The 21008-nt window shown below is 39.8% G+C and overlaps 1 protein-coding gene across 4 annotated transcripts in view; it reads right to left on the minus strand.

Moving 5' to 3' along the window:
* CDON (cell adhesion associated, oncogene regulated) overlaps positions 1-21008 on the minus strand; it is a 104466-nt gene that overhangs the window by 75334 nt on the left and 8124 nt on the right. The window contains exon 1 of one of the 4 annotated variants that reach the window (XM_043579759.1): positions 11324-11652. The exons of 2 other annotated variants lie outside the window; for them this stretch is intronic. The gene's annotated coding sequence lies outside the window, so the exon portion shown is untranslated. Of the gene's footprint in view, positions 1-11313; positions 11653-21008 lie in introns of those variants that run through there. One more of the 4 variants, XM_043579760.1, reaches the window with a different exon arrangement.

Below are 21008 nucleotides of genomic sequence, written 5' to 3' on the forward strand. Positions count from 1 at the left end.
CCAGAATAATCCTTTGGGAAAAGTCTTTCCTGAATTTCTCGATTTGATTCTTTTGTTTTTGAAGCAATGCCTTTGCTTTCCTAAGGATGATCAAAGCTGTCTCCCTGAATCATCCCCCTCCCCAGAGTCCTATATCAAATTTTCTTATAGTTCTCTTTCAGGTTCAGGGAATAACTGTGATTAATCTGTGAACAAAACCTCCACTTGGGACCTGGATAGGTTTTCAAAACAGAAAAAGTCTTTAAGTTGGTTTCCTTTTTTAAAAACAATTTCCTTCTTGAAAAATAAAAGATTGGTCTTTATTTGCAAATAATCTCTTCCATAACATGCTATTTCTCAACTGTTGATTTTAAAAAGTGGATCTTCTGCAGTAACTAAGCAAAAAAAAAAACAAAACAGGTTTACCGAAAAATTTTTGAATGCTATCAAGATTAATTCAGCACAATTTCAATTACAGAAGTCAAACATACACTTCTTTTTCCCAGCCCACTGAGCTACCCTGACCTTAATCACATCAAATTGTAAATCTCCCATAAAAGTTTTCTTCACTCTGAATATTTGAATAATTTACCTAAGCAGCTAATAACCATTTTCTACACAGACTTCTCAAAGAACCCTACCTTTTCTAGGAGACATTCATCCAATCAAAGAATTTCATACACAGGGAATCTACTTTGGGCAAGAACCTACAAGGGGTACAAAGATAAGGAAGATGAGGCAGGCATCAGGCATCATTCTGAACTAAAGGATTCTGCAGTCTAATTGAGAAAAGAGGGCACAATCATAATTGGCTTTGGAACAAAGTATCATTAAGTGCAATGAGCGTGTAAAATATATTCAGAGTTCAAAGCAGAGGAACCCATCTTTTATTCAACAAATATTACATCAGGCTGTGCTGGGAACTCAGCCACAGACAGATAGGACTTCTGTCTCCCTGAGGTTCATGGTCGCGTGAGGGAAGGGACAACTAAGAAGCCACCCAAACACAGACTCACCTAACAGAACGACTAACATTTTTGCCACAAGCGCTCCTGTGGTTATTTCACTTTTTGGATGGCTTTTTATTCAGCGTCAGAACTTTTTCAATTAGAAGCAAAAAAGGAGTACTTCGATATTACAGCTTCGGGCAAAGACACACCCACCAGTTTACATGACCCCACAGTGTTTAGTCGGAAAGTATCGTACAGGAGAATTGGAATGGCCCGCTGTGTTTGGATGAACCCAAAACACTGTGCTCTGTGTACAGATGCCATGTGAGTGGGAGATCGGTTAGCATTTTCTGCTAATCTCTCTGCGCTGTGAGCACCATTTCTGCGAGTTGGGGAGCACTCCCATGTTTAGCCTTTATTTTGCCATGAAGTGTTTTTCTGTACTGTCAGCTTTTAAGTGCAATGTAAGTGAAGACCACTGTGAGCCTTAAAAAGACTCATTGTCTGAAAGTCAACTTCCTGTCTCTCCACTGTCTCGAGAGGAGGACTTCCTCATGGTCCTCCTCCTCCAGCCACCAGCCTCAAGTCTTCTCTTCCTTGGTTGAGCACAGTAAACTCACTGCACTGTATTTAAGAACATCCTGTACTTATTTACTTTCAAAATACTGTTTATCACCTGTACAATTTTTTTTAAAACAAATTTGTTTTTATCGCTCAGTTGACTTTTTTTTCCACCCATGAAAACCGTGGCTATCTTGGATTGGGATGGAATACGTCATGATTATTTTTTCCCACCAAAATCAAGGAAATGGTTTTTGCTAAGAGGTAAAGCTTTTGGGGAATACAAGTTTTCAAGAATTAAAGTAGTTAAGTGAGGGGGGGAGGTGGCTGAGCCACAGACCAAAGCAGAGATGCTGCAGGAAACACAGAAGGGTCACTTCACCTGGACTTAGAGAAGGTTTAAGAAGACACCTCAGGGGCACCTGGGTGGCACAGTCGGTTAAGCGTCTGACTTCAGCCAGGTCACGATCTCGCGGTCCGTGAGTTCGAGCCCCGCGTCAGGCTCTGGGAGTGACGAGCCTGGAGCTCCGAGCAATCCGCCCAGAGCCTGGAGCCTGTTTCCGATTCTGTGTCTCCCTCTCTCTCTGCCCCTCCCCCGTTCACGCTCTGTCTCTCTCTGTCCCAAAACAAATAAATAAAAACGTTGAAAAAAAAAAATTTAAGAAGACACCTCAGAAGAAACAATGATTAGGAGAATTGATAGAGAGGGCTCTGGGGGGCGGAAGAGAGGAAAAGCAAGGGGAGGTGGTACTCCGAAACATAAAGAGCGATGTGTGTGCAGAACTAGAAAGAGCAAGGAGATGGGGTGCCTGGGTGGCTCCATCGGTTAAGCATCCAACTCTTGATTTCAGCTCAGGTCATGATCTTGCGGTTCATGAGATAGAGCCTGGTGTCGGGCTCTGCACTCAGTGTGGAGCCTGCTTGGGATTCTCTCTCTCTCTCTCTCTCTCTCTCTCTCTCTGTCACTCCCCCGTTCTCACACTCTCTCTCCCTCTCTCTCAAAATAAATTAATAAACATTTAACAAAAGAGTAAGGAGGGGCACCTGGGTGGCTCAATCGGTTGGGCGTTGGACTTCGGCTCAGGTCATGATCTCACAGCTTGTGAGTTTGAGCCCCACATCGGGATCTGTCCTGACAGCTCAGAGCCTGGAGCCTGCTCCGGATTCTGTGTCTCCCTCTCTCTCTGCCCCTCCCCCACTCACGCTCTGTCTCTTTCTCTCTCAAAAATAAATAATAATAAAAAAAGAGTAAGGAAGTATGGCTGCAGATAAGAGGAGGAAATATGGGGTAGCAGGTAAGGCAGCGTAGTTAAGCAGAAGCTGCAGCATACAGAAGAAAAGAAATCAGGTCAAGGTATCAGCTTTTATCATGAGAGGGGAGTACTAATGGCTCCTAAGCAGGCAAGGGACAAGATCTGACTTGTGCCTTTGAAAAATCATTTACACTGCAATGTGGAGCATGGCCGAGGGATGGAAGAGAAGTTAGAAGGCCCTGGCGAATGAGGGTGGAGATGTGTACTAGAGAAATACCAGGGGATAGATTTAAAAGATTTTTAAAAATTTTTTCAACATGGACATATTTACCAGATGTTATTAAGAGGTGGCATTGATAGAACTTAACAGTGAAGGATTTGGACTGGGAAAGAACCGGTCTCTTAGACATCTCTGGAATTCACTACCGTCCAGTCATCTGCTTCCCCTGCCCAGTGCTTTGACCTTAAGTAAAAGAACAAGGCTGCTGTCCAGATTTCTACTTGGACAAGTGAGTGAGTGCTTGACATGCGTTCACTTAAGCACAGGAAATACACGAGAAGCAGCAGGGTTTTCCACGGCTTGTTGTCGCTGTTTTGATGGCAGCGTGAATACAGAGTGCATCCCGTAAGGCGTAGAGAAAATGAGTTGGGTTGGGCATAAGTGGAACTCTAAGAAAGAGGCCAAGTAGGCACAGAAAGAAGCCTGAAGTGCTTCAGAGATTGGAGGGGGGCAATAACAGAGAGACGAGATTGTGCTCCCTTTTGAGGAGGTGCTCCCTTTTAATCCTTATTTAAAAAAAATCCACTACATTGGAAGGAGTAGCAATTCCTCATTCAAAATAATCCACCTTATCAATACCATGAATACAAACTTTTAAAACGAAAAAGAAAATGGGGATGAAATAGGGATGCACACTCGGGTTTCTTAAAAATGAGTTTCAAAATGTCACCGAATTTCACACACATATACCCTTCAAAGGTACTACGGTTTAGGGTGATCAGACACATTCCTCAACTGCTGACTCCTTCACGATCGCTCCAGCCTTTGATCCGCGACAGTCCTCACGCTGTACACGCGGGGCCTCAAAACATGAGAGTAACAGCTGTCACCCATCTTTCAGTGATTTCACTGGAGGAGCCGGTGGGGGCAGGAGGAAGGTGAGGAAAAGCAGCAAAGTGCTCTCCTCAGTCCAGCTGCAGCAAATACGCCATCTAATAGCATGTTAATCTACGGGGGTTACTCTCCTTCTCTTAGAAATGAAAGCATCCCTTAGAGCAGTCATGTGCAATTGACGATGATGCATGCTCTGACCTGCCAAGTAGCTCGGAGGCAGTAGGAAGAACATATAAATCTTACAAACGTAGAGCTGCAGGACATCAAAACACCCAGGTCCACATCAGTAACTTGCGGCCATCTCTTCTTACCAGAACTCAGACCCCTCCGTACGAAAGGCAGCTCTTCACGGTGCCCATTTTATGCGCACGGTGATGATCGCGCCATCATTCAGATCAAACTTCTAGAAAACTGTTGACACCTACAGGCTTCACAACCCTTCCCCCCACGTCCCCGGGGCCTCCATCGAGTCAGCCAAGCGTACAAACTGATCCTGCTGTCTGCAAAAGCATTTCCTTTCACTGTGGACCATCAAGAGTAGAGGGATAAAATGGAAGTGACTTGGAGTTATGGCACCAAAAAGGCCAAATGAGCAAAGAAATAATCAACTCCACATGAGCCACTTCAGCTCCAACACAATGAAAAGGGCCTAGGACTAACCCCAGGAAAGGTCACGGAGATCAAAGGTCACCAGCAGAAAAAGGCAACAGTGAGCAGCTGCCAGCAATGGGAGTCAGCGTGGTCCTAATTACGCTCCAAAAGAGAAGGGGTCTGAGTGTGGATTTCAGGTCTCTTCACAGTATTTGTGTGTTTAAAAAAGTCAAGTGTTCCTGTTCCACTGTCTTTCAAAGAGCCTATTTCTTCCTGCCTCTAGAACACAGGAAACCAAAAATCACGGAAACAGGCTAATTCTGACACCCACCGTGAACTGGACAGGAGCATTATGAATATTCTAAAACACAGCTGCAAACAGCAAAATTCTCCAAGGAGACTTGGGAGAGATTATTAAAAAGACAAAATACAGCAAGTTTCAAAAGGATTGCTTTGCAGGCACCAAAGAGTCAACACTTGCCACAAATCAGTAGATTTTCAAGCTTGTCACTGGCATTGGCTTCACGGGGAAAAAAAATAACCACAAAACAAAAGCTAGCTAAGAGCAAAAATGTTTAAGTTTGCGAAGAACTAGTTAAACTTGAACAGACTGATCTTACAAAGGTCCAGACAGACATTCGGCTAACTTGTTTCGATGAAGGATGAGGAGGAGGAATATGAATGCATTTGAAAGGGGGCTTTAGAGGAGTGTTGGGTAATAAATTTAATATAGTTGTTATTATGTCCAGGGCATTGCTCAGAGCTTACCAAATGAAACAAATTTTTCCCTGGCTGTTACAAAAGACTCCCCCTCAGGGGTTTGGTTTAGATTTCATTTTAATAACAAGGAAATAAAACCTCAAGGAGAAATTCATTTCCATGAAATATATTCTACTGTATACAATTAAACCTTTAGGACATAGCAAAATAAGGAAAAAATTAGAAATCTAAGAAAAATATCTGTGCTGTAAATAAACTTGAATCAACGCTGGCTGGGCACGGGATCTCCATCACAATGACTCTTATATTATGTTACCTGCTGAGCTGGAAGCTTCCTAGCGGGAACATAGTGACACTGGTTTCCAAGGACTTCATTCCATCTTTAAACATGGCTGCATAAAACAACCGAAGGGGTTTGGATTTCTTAGGCGCCCCTGCTTTGTTCAACTAGTGACAGGAATTAGATCAGACACAGCTTCATCAAAGCTGTCATAGCACCACGGAAGACTGACCGTGCATTGATAATAGGACTCTTCAAGCACATTCATAAATGGACATACAAGCCAATCATAGATTACTATGTAGTCAGTACCTAATTACCTCAAGTGGACTGTTAAGTCTATAGAAACGTGAAAATACGCATTGGCCTGTATGAAGAAAACTTGCAGCCCCAGAAAACTTTGATAGGCAGTTAAAGTCAAAGAAATGCTCAAGATACAATGCCCCGATGAACTAGAAAATAGAAAAATCAATTAACATCATGGTATCTTTGTAAACACAGCACAGTAATGGCATATCCTTTTAGTCCAAAGAAGCAGCCAAAGAAGTAGCTGTATGTAGCCTTAGGCACAGCCTGTCTACCAGAAATGAAGCAAAGCTGGCCACCAGCGTTATGTAGAAAATAACAGTGCCTACATTTCGACATGAAGTTAAGCAACAGTAAATAGGATGGTCAAAGGAAATGATCCAATGACACATTGAAACAGAAATCTCTCTCTCTCTCTCTCTCTCTCTCTCTCTCTCACACACACACACACACACACACACACACACACACACAAATACTGGGAAAACCATAGTAGCAGACTGACCCAACTTGGAAGACACATCAACTTATTCCAGTGACACTCCTCTGTGTAAAACTGTTCTGAAAATCCTTTGTTAAATATTTTCAGTGACAATGTGTAAACCAGGTGTAAAAACCATTCTTGGGGCGCCTGGGTGGCGCAGTCGGTTAAGCGTCCGACTTCAGCCAGGTCACGATCTCGCGGTCCGTGAGTTTGAGCCCCGCGTCAGGCTCTGGGCTGATGGCTCGGAGCCTGGAGCCTGTTTCCAATTCTGTGTCTCCCTCTCTCTCTGCCCCTCCCCCGTTTATGCTCTGTCTCTCTCTGTCCCAAAAAAATAAATAAAAATATTGAAAAAAAAAAATTAAAAAAAAACCATTCTCATTGTTATGATAACATCTGATGTTTAAAACTATAGTGTCCTAACTCCAACATTATCGACAAATTTATTCATTAGTGGCTATTTCCCAATAAATCAAGAACACCAAATTTTGTTTTACAGTGCTATAACCAGTAAAGATAATTCCAAAGGAACTCCAAATTTCGTGGCATAACAGCAATGTGAGACTGAACACACAGCTTACAGATTCTGACTTAGACATACAAGTTCTGGTATTATTTCTTAAAATTTTTTATATTACACTGTATTCAACATTTCCTATATACACAACATAGCAACACCTTACATGTGTAGAATACAATTTATATGTTGATACATCTATAGACCCTATACTTTTAAGGACTTGTCATCATTGGCTTCTATGAACAACATGAGGGGGGTTTTGTCTCATTTTGGTTTGTTTTGTTTTGTTTTGGTGAGAGTTACAGGAGAGTTACAGCTTCACTGTTTATACAATGACATGATTAATGTGGGTCTTGGAATTATAAGAGTGTTGTGGGTTGGATCCTTAGCTTAATAGTCTAAAATCTCTTCACTTGACCCATTTTCTAAGCCAGACTGTGAGTACAGTTGGAATCTGCCGCCTAAAAACACACAAAAAAGCAGTTTCCCATTCATTTACACAACAAAAATGTACTGCATGCTTATATTCAAGGTAGCTGGGGAAAAAAAAGATGGGCGGGGGGCAAAAAGTAGAGTAACACAATAGGGACTACCATGATCTCATTTCCTAAGTTTCTGGCATCTTTAACTCTTGGATTACATATAAACGATAGCATTTAAAACTATTTTTGAGGTATAAAAAAGTTTCAAGAAGTGACAGGAGCCCTCATTTTTAAAATATTATGTTTAAAAACTGCTATAAGGCATTTAAATATATTTTAATAAATATATTTTAAATATATTTTTTAAAAATGAAGTTAGTGCTCCAAATGGATATATTTCTTTTTTCCTAGAGAATGTCAGCCAGGTAGAACATTTGCTAATTTAGTGTGGCTTAGGTTCTGTCTGTAAAGGGGAAAAGAACCACGTAAGTTTTTCCAGCTTTAGGATTCTATGACAAACCTTTTACAAGTGCCGTGTTTAAGTGAGGGGGAAAAAAAAAACACTTAAAAGCTCAGGTGCAACTCTTATACAAGTTTTGCCTCATCTCTGGCAAACTCCAGAAAAGACTGCACTTAATGAAAGAGGGAAGGGGGGGGGGGGGGAATCCAGCCAAGGTATCCAAAATCAACACATTTTCAGCTCTAAAAATTAAGTCAAAAGCATATATAGCTCACTTCAGTTTGCAAACAGAAAAAGAGTATTTGTGTTAACTCAAAAAAAAAAAAAAAAGCTAAGTTGAAAAGAAAAATTTTTTACACGTTATTTTAGTCGGAGACTATTTTACGATTTCATTGTAAAAACCTATAGAGGTGGCCCCTTTATTTCATATCCAACTAAAAAAACTGGAGAAATTTCCCTGGCAAATGCTCTTGCATTATGAAAGTGTCCTTCACCGTTTTACAGTCAAATTATCTCTAAGGTACTCGCAGAACTCTGGAAACACTGTTAGAGAGACATGTAAAAGTTGTTAGGAACATGTAAAACAATGGAAAAGATCGGTCTTCTTGTGAACACTCAGTATTTATCTTCAACCACTGCTTATGAAGAAAATGGCCTTCCCAATTTTAACACTTGGGTTATCGAGCTTTCCAAGAATTTACATTTAAAACATTTCATAACTCTACATAATCATCTCCTTTTTCTCTTCCTAGCTTCCCTGCCAACCTAAGTAAGTCTACCTTAAGAGGAAAGGCCCAGATGGCAGGTGTGGGTGTTCCAAAACATCAGATATTATTTTGTTTATTTGAATTACATTCTTTGCTTGAACAGCCTCGGGGCGCACATAAAACATACTACTAATTAAAATAACCAACAGCAGTACCAATAAAACATCTAAAAAGCAGCCTTTATATAGAGAGACTTTTAGGTGCTTGCCTCCTGACCTCAGTACAGGGAACAATGAAGGTGCACTGAAAACCAAGTGAGGCATTTCTATTTCTTTTAGAGAAAGATAAAAAGCCAACTTAAGGTTGTGGCAAGAAGGGAACCCTCCTTGATGCTGATGCATCGTCAACCCTTGGGCACATGTATCTCACAGACAAACATCTGGCACGAGAAATGGCAAAGAAGCCACATCCCAGGACAGACGACTGCATACTGACAACTTACTAGGTTTAATCTACAGCACTGGTTCCCAGAAATTCGGATTTCAATAACCAGTGATACTGAAAACTAAGGCAATACACCTGGATGATCTCATGCAAGCCGGCCAACCATTCGCCAAGAATACTTTTTTAGACAAATTAAAAACTGCCATCCACTATCATCTCAGTGGAACAGAACAAAAAGGCAGGCAAAACATAGTTTCAGAATAAATTTAGCTGTAGAAAGCAATCACTACATGTCTTTTGGTCCACCGCTCCTCATTTGACTCCAAATATAAAATCTTCATTATAAACGATGCTGCTTTGAAGACTGATGTTGAGAAACAACTAATCAATAGACCTAAGTTTTCATTGTCTTAACTCAGTATATTTAATATTATAACATATATTATAATCTGTCGTGTATTACAAGCATAGTATACACAATTGTTACATAGTGTATTATAATATACATATAGTATAATAGTCAATACCAACCTTTGGTTACAATATAGGCTAAATCACGCGCCCCCCAATGGAGCATTGAACACAGACATCCCCATAGCTTTTCATCCTGAATCTCAACCAACAAATGTCCCTAAAACACCATTTTTAATCTTCTTGGTATTGACAGGTTTCTACCACTCAAAGATACCCCTCTGATACCAGAGTGTCATCCCTTCTCTTCATTAGTAACATTCCCCTCCAAAATAGGTCAAACTTTTAGACCCTGCTAGGAAAACGGTGTTTCAGACGCAGGAAATTTACATGTATACATCCCCACATTCAACTAAAAAAAAAATCCATTACTCTCTCTCCACATACCGCTCTAAAACTTCATGCTTTAAAATTTCTTTCCTTCTTCAGTAATGGCTTTGATTTTCATTTTAACCTGATTTCCCCCGGGTCAAAATTATGGCCAAGGAGGATTCCTTGAAGAGAACGTGCACAATTTGACTTCATCTGACTCTTTATACTGTGAAAAAAAAGAACTAGGCTAGATACTTACAGGTCACATAAATGTGAAAAATTCCTACCTGACCTGGATTAACCACTAGTTTGTCAGTTCCATGAGGGGAAGGAGCCAGGTCTATTTTGCTCACCACTATGTACCATACCTGGGAAGTTTCTTGCACAAAATGAGTGCTTAACAAATGTCGATGAATGAATGAATGTACATTGAGAGAAACCCAGCAATGTTTCCTGTGAATTATGAAGTTATTTCACAGACTACTAATTTAATATGCTTAAAAACATTCTAGTAAGCCAAAAGAGAAGATACAAGAATAGTGTCCCACTCCTAAATAGCAGTTTAAGACAATCAACACTAATGCTTTATGACCTGTTCACTGAGTTTATTTGGTCTTTGATGGAAGTGAACACCCATATTTTCCTATTTTTTATTATGTCAATTTTTTTTAAATCAATAGCTAATAGTCATGTGCTGTATAATGTGATAGGTACTTAAGCCAAATGACTAACACAGTGCAGGACACAGCATTACAGAAAAGCCACGGGCAAAAGTGAGAAGACAGTAAATAAAAGATGTTATCAAAAGTTCTTTTCAACCTGAAGAGAAAAGGATACTATCGACAATATCAGAAGCACTATTATCACTGTGCTCACCCACAGAAATAACCCAGTAGAGTCTGCAGAAACATTCACCATGAACTTGAAAGTCATACAGGCATAGCGCCAACAATAGGTAAATGCAATTCTCTGCTTTTACTACAGTTGAAGGGTTTGTAGCTAAAACAAAAGACTTCATATACTTATGACAGAGATTGGCATTACAGACGAAAACATCAGGGCTTCTTGCTGTACATACTCATGTTTCCTGCAATGTGGCATGAATTTCTGTAAGGTCAAAACCACGTAAATAAAATCCTGCCATATAAAGTTGTTATTAAATTTAGGAAGATAACTCTCAAGGAGGTGTTTCAAACATACTTAGACAGTACTGGCCAAATTCATTGGGTGAAACCACAGAGAGTTATATAAATTCCCTTAAAACTATCGAGTCAATCTGTCCCACCTCTTGCCAACACTTTTTAAAGTACTGAATTTGGCAAAAAAAATACCTAAGGAAAACAAGCACATTTTTAAAATATTTTTTTTTCAACGTTTATTTATTTTTGGGACAGAGAGAGACAGAGCATGAACGGGGGAGGAGCAGAGAGAGAGGGAGACACAGAATCGGAAACGGGCTCCAGGCTCTGAGCCATCAGCCCAGAGCCTGACGCGGGGCTCGAACTCCCGGAACGCGAGGTCGTGACCTGGCTGAAGTCGGACACTTAACCGACTGCGCCACCCAGGCGCCCCAACAAGCACATTTTTAAAGCAAAATGCCACAATGCTAATTTATACACACACATGAGGTGGATTAGTCACTCCCTGTCGATACCGGACAAAATCAACTCGCTGATTTACCTGCATAAACAAATGTTTGTCTTTATACGTATTTATAAAATTAAGATTTTAAAAGGTCGTACAAGCACTTACTACGTCCGAGTTACCGGAGAAAGACTCAAATGCTTCAGTCAGTAGATCTGTCATCTTTCTGCCCCAGCACCAAAGAGCGATGATCCAGTCCCAGTGGTGATGGTAGGTCACTTGGAAATGAGTTAAGGAGGCGGGGCTCTACGCGCAGCATGAGAAACCTTGCCAAATAATTCTGATACTCTACCCCACCCTTGCCTCTTGCTTCCACTAGGCAGGGAGTTAACTGGCTTTACTGTGTGTGAAAGTAAATCTACTTGTACATCTTACCAAACAGCTGTCTTATGAAATTAATTATTCTAAAGGATAACAACTACCAATTATTAAGTTTATTGGTGAAAGATTTTACATGCATTATTGTTGATCCCCACAACGTTCCTAAAGATGGGTATTGTTTCCATTTTACAAGAGGGGTAACAGTAAAGAAGAGAACTCTAGTAACCTCCCCAAGATTCTAGAGCTTGTAAAGGGCAGGGGTAACATCTGAACCCAGGGCAATCCCAGGCCTACGCTTACCTCTTACCCCTTTCTACCTACAGCTTCCTAATTAAAAGAAAGGCCTTGAGTAGAAAGCCGGTTTTATGTCCATTGATGTCTGTGAGAATCCACGGTCACTTCCCATTCTGGAGTGATTCTCAAAACTATCAGGTTTTAGTTTTCTTTCTCTTTTTTTTTTTTTTTTTAATTTTTTCAAGCTCCAGCAACTTTTATTCTCTCTTTCTCGATTTTAATCTGCGAAATGATTGTCGGAGGGACGAAAATTATTTTTTATAAATTTCACTGTGTTTCTGCGCTTCTGGAACTCAATTACTGTAAACTTACTGTGAATCATTAGCCAGACAATGAAGGCAGGACACAAGATTTCAGTGCCTAATTTGCATTCGTGTTCTTGGGTCATGTCTGTGACATGTGAAAGTCACATGAAGTTACAGAATACAGAGTTCAAAGGAAGTTCTGAAACAGGTAAGAGGAAAAGCAGATGTGAATTATCTTCCAGCTCATGGCGGCATAAGTGTGACAAACTCGAAAAGCATGTCATGGCACACAGCCTTATACAACATCATGAACACACAAATTACAAAGATCCCCTATCACTCTGGCTCATCGGCAATAAGCAAATATTAATACATACAAACACTTCGTTGAATGGGTTGTTTAATTGCTCAGTACTATATATATAGCAGTGCACTTTTAAAGTGATTGCCCACAAAATATTGGACCAGTAGTTAAAAACAAGGTCATTATTAAAAAAAGAAAAACCGTACTAAATCACGCTTAAAATTTTAAAACAATCATATGAAATAAGCAAGTGAAATATAAAACAAGCAAAAGTTTCTTTCTACAATACTGACAATCTAAAAAATGTTTTAAAGATTTTACATTTTTGAATTATATTGGTTTTGTGGTAATATATTTATTTTGTAAATTTTAGTTTTACAAGAAGTTTGCATCTAGTTTCTTTTCTATATAATTAAGAGATTCGTGATAAAAATCATTTAATCAGTAATAGTTTATAACAATTTTGCCCTTTGACAAAGTTTGAGTGCTGACCCCTTTTTAGCAAAATACATTATCATCTCAGTTAAGACACTATGTTCACTAATCAAACACACAGCTATTTCCTTGATCACACACATTCCTGCAAATCTGAGTTGAGAGTGGGGTTGGGGGATAGAACAAGAATTACAGTTTCAAATACAAGATTCACAGTCCCCCAAATCAAAACAGTTAAAAGAATCCTATAAATGCCACCTACCTCCAAAGCCACCAAGACCACCACCCTAAGAAAACTCTATAAATGCAATACAATCAAGCTTTATCCTCTATGTTATAGGACCCAGAAGGAATATCTTTTTTTATTTTTTTTAACGTTTATTTATTTTTGAAAGACAGAGCATGAGCGGGAGAGGGGCAGAGAGAGAGGGAGACAAAGAATCTGAAGCAGGCTCCAGGCTCTGAGCTGTCAACACAGAGTCTGACACAGGGCTCGAACCCACAAACCATGAGATCATGACCTGAGTTAAAGTCAGATGCTTAACTGACTGAGCCACCCAGGCACCCCTGGGAATACCTTAAAGTCTGTGCATTTGCAGAGTTGTGGCACAACGTTTTCTCCTGCAAACGCATTCAGTATCACTACAAAAATTACTGTGTTTCCCTGAAAACCCAGATTCCAGTGATAGAAATACAATAATGAGGCCAACCAGTGGACTAGAAGAAAACAGATGGAGTTTTCAGTGCTTAACTGAAAGAATACAACAACAACAACAAAATGCATAAGTGCCTCCTTCCTGAAGCATTATTACTGTCACTGTGGACAACAACCAAAAAAAAAAAACCCCTACAGATAAAGAGGGAATGGCGAGCCAAAAAGGGAAGACTGCCCACCACCTGTCATGTTCTGGTTCCACAATCCCCTCTTCAATTTTTTGGATGCACCTCCACCGCTAAACTTCGATCTTCAACAGTCACTTGAGGGCAACATACTTAAGCTGGCCAACTAGAAACAAAATAGGGGAGTGGCCGGGGTGGGGCTGACAGTGTGCATAACTGGCCTATCTCCATGTCAAATATTTGCATCTGATGATTCCACATCTATTCTATTTCTCTCTTGGAAACAACTTGGGGATGGCACTTTATTGGTGGTCTTTAATGCTACCAATCCCAGTTAAGTGTTTATTTGTTCTGACCATATGTAAGCCCAAAAGAAAAGTAACAAATTTAAAAGGACGTAAGAGTCAAGCTCATTATTTAAGTATACATATAAGAATTCCAGAAAACACCGGGATTTCCCATAGATAAGAAGATTTGCTGGGGATGGGGCACCTGGGTGGCTCAGTCGGCTAAGCGTCCAACTTCAGCTCAGGTCATGATCTCACAGCTTGTGAGTTTAGCCCCACATGGGGATCTGTGCTGACAGCTCAGAGCCTGGAGCCTGTTTCAGATTCTGTGTCTCCCTCTCTCTCTGCCCCTCCCCTGCTCACGCTCTGTCTCTCTCCCCTTCAAAAATAAATAAACATTAAAAAAATTAAAAAAGAAAAAACATTTGTTGGGGAAATTATCAACAGAAAATTAGCAAAGGGTACCAACAATAGTCCTTGCTTCTAAGAACATGTCAGTGAAGGTAGGTATAAAGTACATCTCTCACAAAATAAATTTTATTTTCTTGGTATTAAACTGAAGTATGTTTACACTGTTTGGGGAGGTAAGAAGGGAGAAGGGGAGATCACAAAGTTACAAAATTGAACATGTGGAACAAGAGAGTCAAACGGTGTTCACTTGTTTGGAAAGTCAAAGGAATGTTCCCCAAAGTTCCCCATTAGCTCTTACTAATTGAGCTAATTGAGTATTAGCTCAATACTCACCCAACTGTGCTCTTTGCTATGCACTGGGTTCTAACCAGTCCAAAAACATATAATCAATTCCAGCGTATTCCCCCATTTGTGGCTCCCCAGAGTTTAATCCCCACTCATTTGATTCTGATTCCACAGTTTCTAATTCACCGTGTCACCATAATACCCCCTTTTGTGGATATGAGCCCATCTCACCGATAGCAATTATAACAATCAGAGCAGCAACACCGCCCTCGAGAACCATCTACCTGATCACACGAACACTAAAATGAGATGGCCAAGAGCCTGATGAGCTATCATTCATTCCCATTATACAGGTGAAGAAACCAAAGCACAGGGAGGTCATGTCACTAGACTGTAGTGCAAGCTGGCTTTGACCCCAGGTACTCACTCTCTAGAGCTTACCCTCATCCAAACCCCTATGATACGATGCCTAAAAATTCCCAGAATTTTACAGAAAACTAATTCATTCTCAATTCAACTGTTCCATTAATGGAAATTCCACATGCTAAGTTTACCTAAAACAAGTTGTGGGGTTGGGGGAGCTGTCCGCCAGTCCTTAGTAGCCCACCATCTACTAAGCAGCATATGAATGATAAAAAAAAAAAAACAATTCTCTTCATTAGTTGAGCTAAGCACCCTACATAGAATAATGATGTAAAGCGTTGCAAGAACATTCAGCACATTCCAGTCACACCTAGTATCAGTCTGTTGGGAAAGAAACAAATAATGCAGCAAAGAAATGAGTCACAACACCCCACAGCCCAAATATGCTCTAACAATTGTCCAAATCATTTTCATAACCTTAGAGAGCAAGGGGTTGAAAAATTAAAATTAAAGCTGAAGACTTTCCAAATAATTCAATTTCACAAGAGAACAAAGAAGAAAATTATAGGTTAAAACTTCCACTATACTAAACAATATCAAAGAAACATCAAAGAAAACCATTATTTGAAAGATGTTAAAAATATCGGGCAGGAACCCTAATATTTTAAGAATTTAATCATGTAAAAGCCAAATTAACCTGCTGACATAAAAGTATTATTTTAAAGCCATTTAACCATTACCTAAAACAACATACAAATTAATACATATTAATCACTATACACAAAACTACATTATAGACTTGGCTTATACCGGGCAATTAGAGATCTGAACAAGTATTCATTCTTGTTCAGTTTCTCTTCTTTCAAAAAAAAAAAAAAAAGACTTACAGACAAGCCTCATCAATCATTAAGAGGGCCTGGTTCTGGTATTATATGAGCTCTGTCAACTTTAATCAAATTGCTTGCCAGATCGTAGATAAGTAATGACTTGCTTAGGTTAAGCAAGGCCAGAGTTTTCCTTCTGTAGTATATACATCTCCAGAGTGAAAATAAACAGCCTCACACCTCTTACTGGAAGCTGGTCTCTGTTGCTATCACAACTCACTCTTCACTCCAATGAAGGAGGAGCAAAATTTGCCTTTAAGAATGTCTATTTTTCTTTCTTCTCGATCTTGTCATCAAAACCATTTTTAAACTGTTTCATTAAACAGTTAACGACTGGCTTAATTTTCACCAAAATAATACAAATTAGCTGTCATTAAATGCTTTAGCGTTAGCATTTGTTTTAGCCAACCTTATACAGTGACACAAAATGAAAGAGAAGTTAACAACTGGTCAAAGCAACATTAAAAGCATCATGTAAAACTGCAAAGTTTGAGGGGTGCCTCGGTGGTTCAGTTGGTTGAGTGTCCCGGCTTCAGCTCAGGTCATGATCTTGAAGTTTGTGAGTTCGAGCCCACGTCAGGCTCTGTGCTGACAGCTCAGAGCCTGGAGCCTGCTTCCGATTCTGTGTCTGCCCTTCCCCTGCTCATGCTCGGTCTCTCAATAATAAATAAACGTTAAAAAAAAAATTAAAAAAATAAAATTAAAAAAACTGCAAAGCTTGAATTCATTTTCTAACAAATCTAAGAAACGAAAAACCAAATTATGTCTTGATAATCATCCGTCATGTTTTGGATACAGGGGTATCATGGAACAACCATTAAGAGAAAAGAACATCTCAATGTAGATTTGATGTTCATTCCACAAAGACGCAAATGTAAAATGAGATTTACTTCTAAAAAGCTCCTTTGCGGGGCGCCTGGGTGGCTCAGTCGGTGGAGCATCCGACTTCGGCTCAGGTCATGATCTCGCACTCCGTGAGTTCGAGCCCCACGTCGGGCTCTGTGCTGACAGCTCAGAGCCTGGAGCCTGTTTCAGATTCTGTGTCTCCCTCTCTCTGACCCTCCCCTGTTCATGCTCTGTCTCTCCCTGTCTCAAAAACAAATAAAATGTTAAAAAAAAAATTAAAAAAAAAAAAAAGCTCCTTTGCTATTTTCCTGATTTTACATAGAATTGGAAAGGGTTTCCAAACCTCATTTCAGCTGGGACACTCTGTTAGAGAAATTTCCAAGCGCCTGCTTTAAAGAAATGTGCTAGAAAGCAAGGATCCCTGTGGCTAGAAATAAAAATAACGTAACCTCTGTAGAGGAAAGAGTTCAAAACTATAAGACACCAGGGAATCAATTTTATCTTAGGCAAAATTCACTTCCATATCTTCTGTGAGGTCAACAGAATCCAGAATGCAGAGTCTGTGGTTTAGAAATGTCAAAGAAATGTCAAAGAGAAAACAAAACAAAACAAAACGTAGAAGTATTTTATTCTCTTCCTAAGCACAGACAAATGTGCAATTATAATCTAATTTAAGCTTTAGAAGAATGACTACAGTTTCAAAGAACCTCCTTTCCCAGCATTAGAGAGATGTTAAAGATCTAACTTTCAACTACATGAAAACTCTCATAAACACGATCCTAATGCTCAATCACGTATTGTCCTCATGGTTTCCACTCTCATGACAATTTTACTGTTTCGTACATTTAAGCAGAAAAACAAACACACACCACCATCAGAAAGAGGAGATCATTCTGCTTCTGGAATAAAAAGAAACACAAGGCAGGAGTCGTCATCGCTGGAACACTTCACAAGGCGCTAAGTGAGCAAGGCGGGTGATGTGGTTCTCCACTGCAACCCCACACAGGACAGCACTTCCCTTTCCCAGGCTGCAGCACACCAGACAGACCAGAGTCCTGGTCTGCAAAAGCAATACAGTCACTCCTACGTCACCACGTCACCTGTTGTTAAGCTGCCAGAGTTTACATCCGCTCCAGGTAAATCAGATACGGAAGAGGTTAGTATTTCTCAGTGAATTAGAAAGAACTTCCACAAAGCAAACGGGGACTTCCTTTGTGTACCAAATATCAAGCGAAAGGATTTTTTTTTTTTATCCAGAAAACTGGCATTTCACATGAAGGGGGCGGGAGGCGGGGGTGGTAGGAAGCCTGCATTGCAGAAAGGAAAAACTGAAAACTCAGTTTCTCTTTCTTGGTTGTTGAAGGGCCATGGGAGTTCGATAGGGGGTGCCTGCTGATTTGATTCCACGACCAGCTGACATCTGTGACCACAACTAATTAAGTATTCTGTATGTATGCGCAGCCAGCTAAGAAAACACTGAATCTGATCTTTGTCCTGCAGGGTTAATCATTTCCTCATCTTTCTTCCCTGATAATCTCCTATCTCAAAGAGAAATCCCAAAATAAGTAAAACACTGACAATGTCTCTTTAAAACGATTTGTTATTTTCCCGTGGAATGGGATACAGCCAGGACTTGGAAGGTTCACATTTAGAAACCCACTTTGGGAGCTGGCTATAAGACCCCTACCGACAACAGTAAGATGTATGTAGTCAAATCCCTGGGCTAAAATTTATTTGATGCCACAAAATGCTGATATCAATCTCTGCACGAGCTGCATTGTATGATTAAAAACCCCACTGTGGCTGCTGTCATAGTAACAAATGTGAAATTACTTTAAGACCTAACCACTACGACAATAGCTCTTTTAAAATGCATCCTCAAACACAAAAGAAATAACAAATAATGACAACTGTGTTTGCTAGCCTAATAGGAGACCACAGTTAACAACCCATCTTATAATGACTCAAATTGGTTTTTGTTAGCCACGGGATTTAAAAAAACTTAGCTCCAAAATGTAAGAAGAAAATTATGTGAAAGACCTATATAGGTCTACAAAGCCCAATTCAAACACAAAATAATCTAAAACATGATCAATAGAGATTGAAATTAGAAATTCAAGGTAGAGTTCTGATGTGTTTTAATCTCAAAATGGATTTGACCATAAATAAAGAAAATATGCCTAATCATCAATAAATAGAAATCAAACAAATGGATAAAGAGATCAGAACCATCCTAATCAGATTATAATAGGACTTGAAAATACATCTTAAGCAGAAATATCTATTTAGAATACAGTTTGAAATATACTTTACCCCATCAGAACTATACAGTCCTTACTATAAAACTAAACTTGTAATTCCACTTTGGATGAACATCCAAGATTTGATGAAAGAAATGAAATGAGCTTGTTTAAAAAGGTGATCACAGTAAGACGAACCCACAAAGTAAATCATGGACAGAATGTAATAGTTAGACTTCAGTATGGTTCTGTTCAGGAGTTTAACAATCTATCAAGAACAATAAAAGTATCTTCTCAGTATTGAGTGGTCCCAGGATCTACTGACCTGCTATTCAGATGCCTGGACACAAAACTGAAATCCTGGTATATGAGGGGTCGCTAAGTCATGGCAACAATCTAAAAATCTAATTTCCCGACGAGCGTGAACAGGGGAAAACGGGCGGGAGGAAACACTATATTCAATCAAATTGAATTGACTGGCAACACGATGTTATTTTACCAGTGTTTATAAAAAGAATTAAATGGCACCTTTTCTGCAAAACTGTACTGTCGCATCTGTAATCACACCCAGACATTTACCCTCACGTGAGTATTTTTATAAGCCAACTGTCAGATTTTGTCAATACATCGTGAGCTATATAATATCAAGCCAAATAATGAAGTTTAACTCCACTCTATGGATGAGGGTTCCTCATACCCACCCCTCCTACTCTCCTAGTCACCAAACTGAGAGGAACAGTTTAAATTACTGAAACAGAGGTGAATGATAAACAGCATGGCCGTTTCAACTGAAACTATGTTCACTCCCTAATTCTTCTTGCCTGTTACTCACTGTGTTGTTATTTTGCTATACACACACCCTGAGGCCAAAACCATGAAAATAAGCCAAAATAAATGGACAAGAAAAATGTCTTCTCCCTAGCTTACGATGCTATTTTTGTTTTTATTGGAATAAAAGAGGCTGCCAAGTTCTGATGTCACTACAGTAATTTCATGGCCTGATAAAAGTAGTATTTTATCCATTAAACATCTGTCCCCCTTGCCAAATTTACCTCCAAGCAGGCCGTGTGTACAATTACTCATTAAGCCAATAACTGCCAGGCATTTCCCTGGCAAGAGACAGAAGCCAGAATTGCACTTTTTAGTACCTATATATCCGAGAGAACACCTGCGATAGTGAGTATTTTAAAACCAGACAAAACTTGGTATCACCTCTCCAGACACCAAATGTTGCACAGAAGAAAAATACACATTTTAAATATATATAATCATTTTAAAAATTCATCCATTTAAATTTTTTAACACTAAAAAGTTCAAAAACTGAAAAAAAAACTGTTAAGATATCATGCAAACATTCCAATAATGAGACATTTAACTTTTTTTTTTCCTTTGTCTAAAGCGTTCTTTAATCTTCATTATTTGAAGCTGTGGTCTACCTGAATTTGACATGAAGAATCAGACTTTAACTGGATTTTTTAAAACTTTTTTAATGTTTATTTATTCTTGAGAAAGAGAGAGAGAAAGGCAGAAGAGACAGAGTGCAAGTGGGGGAGAGGGGCAGAGAGAGAGGGAGACACAGAATCCGAAGCAGGCTCCAGGCTCTGAGCTGGCAGCAAAGAGTTCGACGCGGGGCTCGAACCCATGAACCGTGAGATCGTGACTTGAGCTGAACCGACTGAGCCGCCCAGGCACCACTTTCACTGGATTTTTAAGAGCAGACTGTATGTTGAAATCACGCATGGGTCTAGAGAGGACAGTTTAGCATCTTGCTACTCAGTAGGGTCCAGGCAACATCATCAACACCATTTGGAAACTCGCTACAAAGGGAGAATCAATCTTGGGATTCACCCCGGACTCATTAAATCATTTTAAACAGCCCCCAAGAGGGCCACCTGGGTGGCTGTCAGTTAAGCAACTGAGTTTGGCTCAGGTCATCATCTCGGGGTCCGTGAGTTCAAGCCCCAAGTTGGGCTCTGTGCTGACAGCTCAGAGCCTGGAGCCTGCTTCAGATTCTGCGTCTCCCTCGCTCTCTGCCCCT

Source organism: Prionailurus bengalensis, chromosome D1 (assembly GCF_016509475.1).
Source record: "Prionailurus bengalensis isolate Pbe53 chromosome D1, Fcat_Pben_1.1_paternal_pri, whole genome shotgun sequence".
Lineage (NCBI taxonomy): Eukaryota > Metazoa > Chordata > Mammalia > Carnivora > Felidae > Prionailurus > Prionailurus bengalensis.